At 32.6% G+C, this 11,317-nt stretch overlaps 1 protein-coding gene across 5 annotated transcripts in view; it reads left to right on the top strand.

The window, feature by feature from the left end:
• LOC106869260 (sex peptide receptor) overlaps window positions 1-11,317 on the top strand; it is a 741,054-nt gene that overhangs the window by 370,708 nt on the left and 359,029 nt on the right. For 4 of the 5 annotated variants that reach the window (XR_008264113.1, XM_052967780.1, XM_052967781.1 and 1 more), the window contains one exon: window positions 1,763-1,830. The exons of the other annotated variant lie outside the window; for it this stretch is intronic. The gene's annotated coding sequence lies outside the window, so the exon portion shown is untranslated. The remainder of the gene's footprint in view (window positions 1-1,762; window positions 1,831-11,317) is intronic. 5 annotated transcript variants of the gene reach the window in all.

The raw sequence follows: 11,317 nt of genomic DNA, 5'->3' as shown, positions 1-11,317 counted from the left end.
ATATACACCGGAATATGTATATATGTATGTGAGTGTGTGTGTGTAAGTATTTATACATTTAGATCGCTAGATTTGTTTTTGAGGAAGTGGGTCATACTACCATTCGCCTTAATAGAATTTATATTGGTTTTACAAAGGTTGGCTACCACACTATTTTCGACTATATCTATTAGCACGAATCCAAATCGATATATTTATTTAACTTCTACTTTTTAGTTGTGAGAATTTCATTTCTTATTATAATTTTTATTTCTTTAGATGTAGGCGTAGGAGTGGCTGTGTGGTAAGTAGCTTCCTTAGGAACCACATAGTACCGGGTTAAGTCCCACTGCGTGATACCTTGGGCAAGTGACTTCTAATATAGCCTCGGGGCGACCAGAACCTTGTGAGTGGACTTCGTAGACGGAAACTGAAAGAAGCCCGTCGGATATATGTATATGTATATATATGTATGTATGCGTGTGTGTGCGTTTGGGTGTCTGTGTTTGTCCCCCCAATATCGCTTGACAACCGATGCTGGTGTGTTACATCTACGTAACTTAGCAAAAGAGACCGATAGAATAAGTACTAAGCTTAGAACGAATAAGTCCAAAGAATAACATATTCACTAGAATTATTATATGTTTACGAGAGCTTGACAAGCACCTCCAAATAGCAGGCAGCATTCGTCCTATTTTTTGGACTGCCATGTTGGCTTGGCGATAACTATTAAGATATATATATGTATATATATATATATATATATATATATATATATATATATATGTGTGTGTGTGTGTGTGTGTGTGTGTGTGTATGTACATACACGTATACTTATATATATATACATAAAACATAACTAGTTAATTGATATTATATACTCTCTAAACTATGCAATGAGAGACTTTGTACATTCAACGCATGTAAGTATAAGATAATACGATTAGAATCTAAATTTTGCTCAAAATCTGCATTGCACTTATACAACGCGTCTTGATTCATTTGTTCATAAATGCATTACGTAATATAAATGATATAGGGGACTATTTCGTCAAGCATTCTCAATAGGTGACGGATATTATTTATCTGTAGTAATATTTCTGACTTACTCTGAAAATAAATCCATAATAGTAGCGATAAAATGCATGTTTAAATTATATCTTTATCGAGACAGATTGCTTATCCTTTTTCATGCAAGGAGAGTAAAATTCATGTATCAAGTTGATCATTCAAATATAAATAATTGAACGGTTAATTTTCTACTATCTTAAATGGTGGATTAGTATCTCCTCTATGAAATTGTAAGAATGTTTGCCTTAAAATAGACATGATATTATTCTACAATTTTAGTAAAATATTAAGTTTAGATAGAATATTATTCAGAAAGTTCTTGTTGAGGACGCATAAATCAGCTTTGCTAAAGTAGGATTATGCATGCATTTCCATTTACTGTGTTTTTGTGGTAAGTATGCGTATCCAGGTAAAATATAACGCCTAATAAATTTCTAATACCATGACAGTCAGACAAGTTCAAAATTTTACCTTTATTTTTGTTAACTAGATTCATCTATTTCATAAAGCTTTTTAACTTGACAGTGTGATTGAAAGTTTTATTTGTATTCTTTGCCTTTTCTTTTTCTCGCTATAGATGTACCGCGGAAGCTCTTGGCTATCTTTCTAATATTTAATTATAACTATACGTTTCCAAAAAACATAAGTGCCATTTAGGCATGGAGCATTATAAAAATCATATTTTTCACGTGTATCTCTTCATTTATTTCAGGTGAGAGAACAGCACATAATTAGAGGAAACACAGCAACAATTTAGTGGCAAGATTGTTTATATGCGTGGTAAGCCATATATTTTGATTTCATTAAATTGTGCCACCAAGAAAATGGAATAAAATATCAACGCAGAATCGTCTTCCATAACTGAATTTTCGCATTCCTAATTGTAATAATCAGTATTATAAGTGTCAACACATCCTACGTGACTATATAGATTAAGTCACGTATTATCTCAGTGAAAAATACTAACATACGTATTATGTACATATAACATAATTGCGAATATTTTAGAATAAATGGATGTTTCTTAATTACGTTTCGGCGAAAGATATTCCAAATTTTATACAGTATACTGTATAGTATTTCTTAAAAGGAAAACAACGTATAGAACTGTATATTACTATATCAGATTGTGCAAGGTCTTAGCGTGTGTATCTGTCGGCGTTCACACACATACATTTCGCGTGTATATATTTACACATATACGAATAAAATTGCAACTATATTTTTGCGTATGATGCGATTGTGTGTGTGTGTGTATGTGTGTGTGTGTGTGTGTGTGTGTATGTGTGTGTGTGTTTGAGTTTGCATGTGAGCACAACCATAATTGTGGTTTTTATGGAGACATTCTACGATTATGTGCCTGTATCGGTAGATAAAGTATTTGTGTTCACGTTTTGTAAAATTACATATTATGTAGAGATGCAAGTGATACAATTAATTATTAGCATATGCACGATAGAGAAAAAGTGATAATACTATGTTTGCTTTGATAAAAATAGCAAAATAAATGCATTGTTATTTGTAATTCTCGTGATTTAAAGAGGAATGTAGAAGAAAATGGAATAGAGAAAATGCAGAGTTGGATGACTTCAGTTAATGGTATAATGAAAGGTTTACATGACATATAAATGCATTCACTTGTACTGTCGTGATAGGAAAATATCTTTAAAGACATCAAGGCGCGCCATATAATGTAATTTCATCATGTGTGTGTGTGTGTGTTTGTATGTATGATATGCGTGTATGTATGTGTATGTATGCATACATATACATGTATGTATATGTATTTATACTTTATATACATGTATATAAATGCATGTCATAAGTTTCTCTTACGATAAATCCTCATGAGCATATGTGTATATATGCGTGCGTATATATTATATATGAATATATGAATATATATATCCATATATATACATACATACGTACATACATACATGTATGTATTTATATATGTGTGTGTATGGATATATATATTTATGTATGTGTGTATAAATTTGAGTATTTTTAAGACTAAGTGTGTATTTAGCGCGAGAAACAAAATAGCATATATAAGAAGAACAGCATGTGGATGTCAATACTTGGGTATAAAATAGTAAATGACCTGTCAAAACGTTCTAACTACCACTTGCTTTTGTACAGTTATTCTAAAGCATAGAAGAATTTGTTTTTTGTTTCAAGCGAATATGATGTCAACTTTACGATAATGGCATAAAATATAAGCAACAAACAAATGTGACAAGGATATAATTTTATATACCGAATGTGTGTATATCGCTCAATAGAAATCGAGTTTATATGTCACCATTGAGCAATTCCAACACAATGACTAACTACTACTTTCGCCAACAGAATCACCATATAACAATATTTAATTCTGCAAGAATGAGTGGGCAAATTCTACATTTAACTCCTCGAAAAGTCGCACGCGGCCAGGTACACACACACACACACGTACATGCATACAGACATGTACACACACACATACGTATACGCACACACACGCACACACACGCGCACACACACTCACATACACATACATATACATATGCATACGTATGAAAGAAAATATGGTTGATTATTTCGCAATATTTGAAAGGAGTTTCCTTTTATAACTGTAAATATTTTGAATTACTGTGATAGGATACATCACTGTGAACACATATATCTTACATATGGTTGTATGTATCCTCACTCGGCACATTGCATATTGTAAATTTGTGGCTGATATAGTTCTCATGGTTTTATCATTTGCTATGAAATATTGTTTTTCTTTGAGACACATATTTTCATTAAATATACATTTTATTCCCATTCCTAAATATTTTTTATATCTTATTTGGTTCAGCCAAATCAATGCGTTACAAGAAGACACGAAGATCCTCACATTTCCTCATTCGAATAATTTTTCGTCTGATGTAAGCTCAGCCTTTCTTATAAATCTTAGAAAATTTTGGTGGTTGTCTTACACCGTTAATATATTGTAAATCATTAATGGATTTTTTCTCGAGTTTCATTGTTGGGAACTTATGAACTAGGAGGTGTTATGTTACTGAATCCAAGATTTTGTGGGTTCTGGAATTGCATATGAAGAGAAATGAAATATGTCTGCTTATGTCTTCCTCCGCCTTTGGGAGAGTTTCAATAAGACATTATTTTTTCTGCACTGCATGCTACTTTATGCGGTAGCTCTAGTCGTCTCACATGCGTAGTTGAACCTATAACTATTTCATATACATGGCTCATAATATTGAATGTGATATTTGGTTTAGTAACGTAAGAAAAGCAAGCTCCAACATTTAAGTATGATGTATATCCATTAATTTGTAGTTGAGGACATGTTGAGCAATACACCTCTTTTTAATCATCAACTTGTAAAGAAATTGCTGTTCTTGTTTATTGACTTATATTTAAATTGGTTTATACGATATTACTAGTAATTATTTGATATATTCAGAAGCACTGATTAATTTTCGAAACCTCATGAGATGTTCTTTATTTCTTTTCGAGAATATAAAACATTCATGAAAGAATCTCTCGAATTTCTTCTAAATACATCTTGAAACTCTGTAAGATGATCCCAGATCGCTTGTAAGTATCCCTGAAGGAATCCATCCGACACTAGTTTTTACCCAAAGACTTTCACATCTATCGTTTGTCGAAAAATGTATGAATTCTCTTGTGAATCAGTTACTGATATTTATCGGTAAGATGTTTCACTGCCTCCGATGCCAAATTAATGCAGGATATTTTTGTAAATGATAGTCACATTAAAGTTAATCAGAAACTTCTCTATATTTCATGGCTTTCGAATGTGATTTTTGATGTTTATGGTATCATTAATAAAATTAGGAAGCGATTTGCCTAAGGCTACAATACCGCTTCATGACACCAATTGTTTTATACAATAGATGAACTCTACATGCGGAACTCCTCTTTGACTTTGCCCCATTCTGTCACGTTGATTCCAATTGAGAATTATGTTAAACTAAATAAATGGCAGTGTGATAAATAAAACTTACTAGTCTAAGGAGATAGCCGAAACTGGTTTTTGTTATTATATCTTGAATTTCAGTATCAATGACAGAATATTTTCAATGTAAATGATATTTTAATCAGCGCCCGAAAAATTACTATTATTCCAACAGATTTGTAAGTTACGTGGAATGTTGATGAAATATGTTTCTTCCATATCTTGAATGATCTAGACGTTTTCTCATGTAACTCCAGCCCTATCATTGTCCGAACACCACGTTTCTGCACCCTTTAGTCTGGGTACCTCTCGCTTTCAAAGAGATCATTTAATCATACATCATAATATATAGAGGCAGTTGATTTATATTATAAGACATTCTCCACCCCCACCCCATCAATCTTATTCATCTTCAGCTGACGTTGTGTATTCCATGACCTTTCCTTTCATTTCCCTGGATTTGCCCTCTCACCATCTTAAGGTATGTGGTGTTTCTGAAACATTGTTTGATTTTGGTTTAGTGGTCAGGTGTTAGAAGTCATTTCCCCATAGAAGGATAATTTGAAAGTGATCAGAATTGATATATAGAAATAAATTTGTAACGCCTTTGATTTCTTTCATAGGCAAATAAAACACCTTCAAAGATTAATATTATACTTAGTCGTCATTACACGATATTAATAGTTGTTATTTTACTGACTTCGGAATATTCAATCATAAATTCTATTAAAATTACATTCAATTCCGGTCTAAAATTACAAGTTGCACCAGTAATGAAATACCAGCACAATGCTAGAATCTGAAAGTTAAATGATCGTTTATGCCGATATAGGAAACCAGATAATTAATCTCTGCATTTTGTATCTATAATCTGGAAGCTCATGTAAAGGCTATAGTGAGTAGACAAACAGGCTCGGTATCTATAAAGAAGTATCAAAAATAATTTATCAAGAGATTTAAAACAAAAACTTCAGAGTACATTTCTTTCCAAAAAAAGCAAAATGCTTGAATAAAAATCGAAGTTGTTTTGATGATAACTATTTACACAAGCATAAAAATAATACTAAACAACAAATCTATAATATACCCCGCCAAAATAGAATATAATGCAAACATCTGACCATTACTCTAATCTTGAAAAACATTACAAGAAATTCTGTAATGAATAAATTGCGGTGGAATAAAAATAGAAATGAATTGTTTTGCACAGACGATTAAACTCCGAGTCACTCAAATTATGTAATTGGGGACTCATAACATGAACACGATACAAAGAAACAATGCACTTCGTCGTCTCTGACTACTAACTCCTCTTCAAAGTAGAATATTTCTGTAGAAATGGCCATAATAATGTTCGCAGTAAGAAGTATATCATAGTTTTAACTAAGAAGAGCGCTAGCTACTAATCTCTTCTGTTCATAGTTAAATTTTCGTCTATAAAAGTGGACGTCTTTTATGACCATGTTCCATACATAGTTACCCGTTTTGTCTGTCCATTGATATGAAATATTACTCTCTTTATGTATAGACACGTGTAATATCAATATTACATGCCTCTCATCCAGAGGTGTCTGCCTTAAGCAAATTTTGGATAACTAAAGGTAACAATGTTGAATCCTATGAAATTGTTCTTAGCAACTTCATTCAGATTATTCATACAATCAGCTAGCTGTGAGTAAAGAATTTGTTGACTTATCTCCATTGTATAGGTTTACTCAAGTAAGAGGGAGATTTCGCTGTAACTCTATCTCTTCTATAACAATGAGTTTGGTCTCCTCTCTATCTTTGATATTTCTAACTTTACCTTTCGTGAAGGTCTATATCAGGAGTCCCAATGCAAGTTATTTTTACCTTCTTGTTTTCGATCCGTATAGCAGCGTTGCTTAATATTATTGCTTAGCGTCTTTTGCAATTCACTTGATGAACATGTTGTTGTTCATTGCCGATCTTATCTTGCACAACCTGTGTTCTACATTGACCCTGAGTCAAGCTTTACTACATATTGTATTGCCTATGAGGGGTTCATATTATGCAAAATTAATTACATCACAGCTTGTGCTATATAGAAATTCGATCTCCTGGGTATTCGTTCTTGTATATAGTTAGAAATGTAGAATTTAGCTGCTTTGTTTGCATAGGCGAAGTTAAAACCTAGGAAGAGTGTATGTTATCTAAAAATATGTTGGGAACAAGCCAGTTCATTTAATGGTCCCATTATTTTCATTACTTGTTCATTATCCTTTGTTTTTCTTGATAACTGTTTACAAACGCTGAGCGTTTATTTGTTTATATATGTTTCTCGCAGAAATGCCGAGTAATTTTTAAAACTTATCTATCCTTTTAGATTGTTATATTTTCTCGTTTATTTCCAGAGTACATACCCGTTCCACTTTTCTTGTATATTCCTGGTATTAGTTACTTTAGCTCTCTTATCTCCAGTCCTATACTTTCGAATTTTGCTGATGATTTTGCCAATGTTTTGCCGATGTTGCGTTGCACATATTATTTACAGTTTTATGGTTATGTTTATTGTAGGCGTAATTTTCTAATGTTAGAATACAATCTACCTTTACTAGATATAACTCTTAATGTCGAGTTTGCTGGATTATGTAATGCTATTTTGTGTTAGGATAATTTACTGAGAAAAAAGCATTTCTTAACAGCATTCATCATCGTAATTAGCGATCCTTTCGTAACGGCGTATGTTAATTTATAGTTGGGAAAATGGTATACAGCGATAAATCATGCATTATGCTTAATATTTTTTATTAAAATTACCTCAGTGTTTTCTACGTTCTGATATGCTAATGAGATTTATTCTGTTATTTGCTGTTTGAAGTTGACAGTTAAATTGAGTAGTGTCTGGATATTAGAATGTTTGCTTGTTTGATTCCGTACATTATCAACGGTCTTATTAATGTCATTATAATCTTAGTATTTTTCTTTCTCCTTCGATATGTTTCTCACATTGCTATACTTTCTGTTGTGTCATATTATTTACGATTTAATTATCGGTTTGTTTTGTATGTGTAGTAGCATTATCTGATACAATCTTCTTTGATTTGAAAACCGGCTTCCTTTTTGCGTGTAGTTATAACTTGTCTCTTTATGGATGCCTATTATTTTCTGAAAGTTCTCTGTACTTTAGTTTTCTATTCAATATTAACTATCGTTTCTTCTACAGCATTTACTGAAAGTTTTGTTTAATATACACATCATTTTTCTATATTAATATTATCATCCTCATCCTCATCCGCAGCACCATCATCATCAACATCATCATCATTCACTGACAATAGTAGTAGTACTTGTTGCTATCGTCTTTACTTTTTGTGCTTGTTGAAGTTGATAGTGGTGATATTATGGTAATGGTGGTGGTGTAACAGGGCCAGCCCCAGCTTCTGCTTCATTATTTACAACAGGTCAAATGCTTAATCTTGTATGCCACATATAGAACTATTTCCTTCTGCTGCAATTCTTCCAATACATATTCAAAACTTTGCATTTTTTTCTGTATGATTTTATGTTGAGTGATATAGTTCGTATTGACGATGTGACTGTTCTTTATTATGACAATTGTTTTCACGTGAATTATATGAGTGGAGATTGATTTAGCAAACTAAAAGTTGAATTATAGATAGAATTGTATCTTTTTCAAGAACGCTAATAAGATGTATGTATCTTGTTCAATTTATGTTTTCTTCGCTTGAAAATGTGTAGCTAATGATACTGATGCGGAATAAATAATTAGGTAATGGTGGTTTCAACCAGCCGTTCATGGCAACAAATGAAAAAAAAACAGAAAATACCTGACGATTTGCAAATAACTTCAGTATAAAATCCGAGAAATTTTATGGCTGCTACATATCGACAATTACATCTTTGTAAACCTTACATCAATTGATTTATACTCTAAAGTCATTTGGTCGAATGTCTTGAAGAAAATAATGAATAACTTTTAACTGATGCCGGGCGGCTCTTCTGTATCCAGTAATATTCCTGAAATATCTCTACGCATTTTGTCTGGCTTGCTAAAAATCCTACTATTTCACTGCCTCAATATATAGTAGTAATTTTTCGTGATTACAACTCATCAGAGCATAACGTACGCACTAACTAACGGAGTGAAAAGCAAAATTATAATATCATACTTATGTAACTTCTTTCGCGAACAAAACTGCTGATGTAACTTTGAAAACATTCAGAATTACACAAAAATACATGGTTTATTCACCAGGATAAAGAGATTTCATTATACGGTGGTATTTACATTATTGTTTTCATATGGCCATTTTGAAAACCAAGGCCCGGCAACTTACGGATGAACGAATAGTTTCTTGTAGTCTTCCAAACACAAGGTCCTTGAAATAGGCTTTTGTGTTGCTTGATGCTAAACGAACTGCCATATTTAATAGTTTAATCTCTCTTTTTCGAACAGCATTTCTCCGTGAATCTTAAAAAGATTTGCAACTTTGAAGTTATATTAACAGACACAAGTCATTAAATTTTAGTCTTAAGTACATTTTATTTTCACATAGCAATAACAGATTTTTTAAAAACATTTCATACTTTACTGAAATTTGTTTCCGTAAAAAATACACAACAGTGCCAATTACACTTAGCAATATATTGTCAGTTACTTCAGTGGCAATGTTAAATCGAAATGTAAACAACATAACTTACAAAATGATAGACAACAAACAGTTATTCATTCGATATTTAAAAAAAAGTTTCTCTATAATACATCTCTAAAAATACATAAGCATGTCATTAATGTCTTTCAGGTATCGTGCGCTTCATAAGCAATTCTATTGACCAGTTTTTGCCAAATATACAATATAGTTTTCTTTTATATACTTTTATTTAATACTAATTCGATAATTCTACACAATCAAATATTGTAGAAGTAGTACTCTACATAATTTGAAGGCGCACAACCTATTCATAAGTAGTGTGCTTATGACCAAAAGTTCGTGAGTTCAATTCCGGGATTGGATAGTCCGTTCTCGTCTTGAGAATGCAATTAAAATTTCAAGCTTCTCGGTCTACTCTATTTTATTTAGTGCTTGATAAAAAATATTTAAAAACACTTTTTCACACTCCATCAGTTACAAACTGATATTTCGCTGGGTCGAAAATGTAATTGAAGCGGAGATTAAGCCATTGGTTATTACCAGTAAATTAGGCATCGAAATATTTTGGGAAGTTCACGTTTCCTGTTACATTACGAAATGATACTCATTCGCGCGTTATGGCCATCTCTACTTTCTACTAAATGATAAAGCATGGTTAATATTTGTGGAAATCTGGTAAATTTGATCAGGTAAAATTTGAATCTAAATCTTAATATACGATATTTTCAACACCGATAAAGATGTGCATGTGCGCGTGCACGCATGTGTTTGTGTATGTGTGTGTGTGTGCATACGTGCGTGTGTGTTTATGTGTGTATGTGTGTCTGCCTCTGTACATATATACACCTACTTGTAGATAGATAGATAGATAGATAGATAGATAGATAGATAGATAGATAGATAGATTATGTGATACGAGGGAAGGTTGGAGAGCTCATACACTGCCTACCGAGCAATAATGCTACAACAGTGAAATCTTGATTGCATTATATTCAACACGTCTTATTAGTAATTGCATTGTTTTTTTCACGTAAACTGACATACGACACTTTACAGAACACTTCAGAAGTAACTAGTATTGGCTTCTTTTTTAAAATGGACATTATTTGGCATCGTGCTATTATCAAGTACCTGCAGAAAAAAAGGTTTAATCCTGAATAGCATTCATGCTGACATGGTTGCTACATTATTGGATGGCGCTGCAGATTTCTCAAGAGTTCAAAATTGGGCTGGTGATTTCAGGAAAGGAAGGGGTAGACTTGTAGATGGCCCACGCTCTGGACGGTCTGCAACTGTCACTATCGAGGAATACATTGATTGGGTTCACCACATGGTGATGGGTGGTACGCTATTGACTATAAATGAAATAGCCAATACTATTACCATATCCCTAGAGAGACGAATATTCATCCCAATGACCTTGGCATGACGAAGGTCTCTGTTCGATGGATGCCACATCTTTGACACATGATCAAAAGCACACAAAGTTCATGAAATCAAAGAAAAATCTGACATTGTTTGAGGCAGAACCAGTAGGTTTCATTGGACGCTTTCTAACTCAGGATGAGTGTTGGCATTGTCACTTTGAGCCAGAGACAAAGAAACAATCTATGCAGTGAAAACACACAAATACATTACATACGTTTATATATATATA

The sequence above is a fragment of the Octopus bimaculoides genome, chromosome 5 (assembly GCF_001194135.2).
Source record: "Octopus bimaculoides isolate UCB-OBI-ISO-001 chromosome 5, ASM119413v2, whole genome shotgun sequence".
Lineage (NCBI taxonomy): Eukaryota > Metazoa > Mollusca > Cephalopoda > Octopoda > Octopodidae > Octopus > Octopus bimaculoides.
Note: the sequence above shows the minus strand (reverse complement) of the source record. Positions and strands in the feature narration are given on the sequence as shown.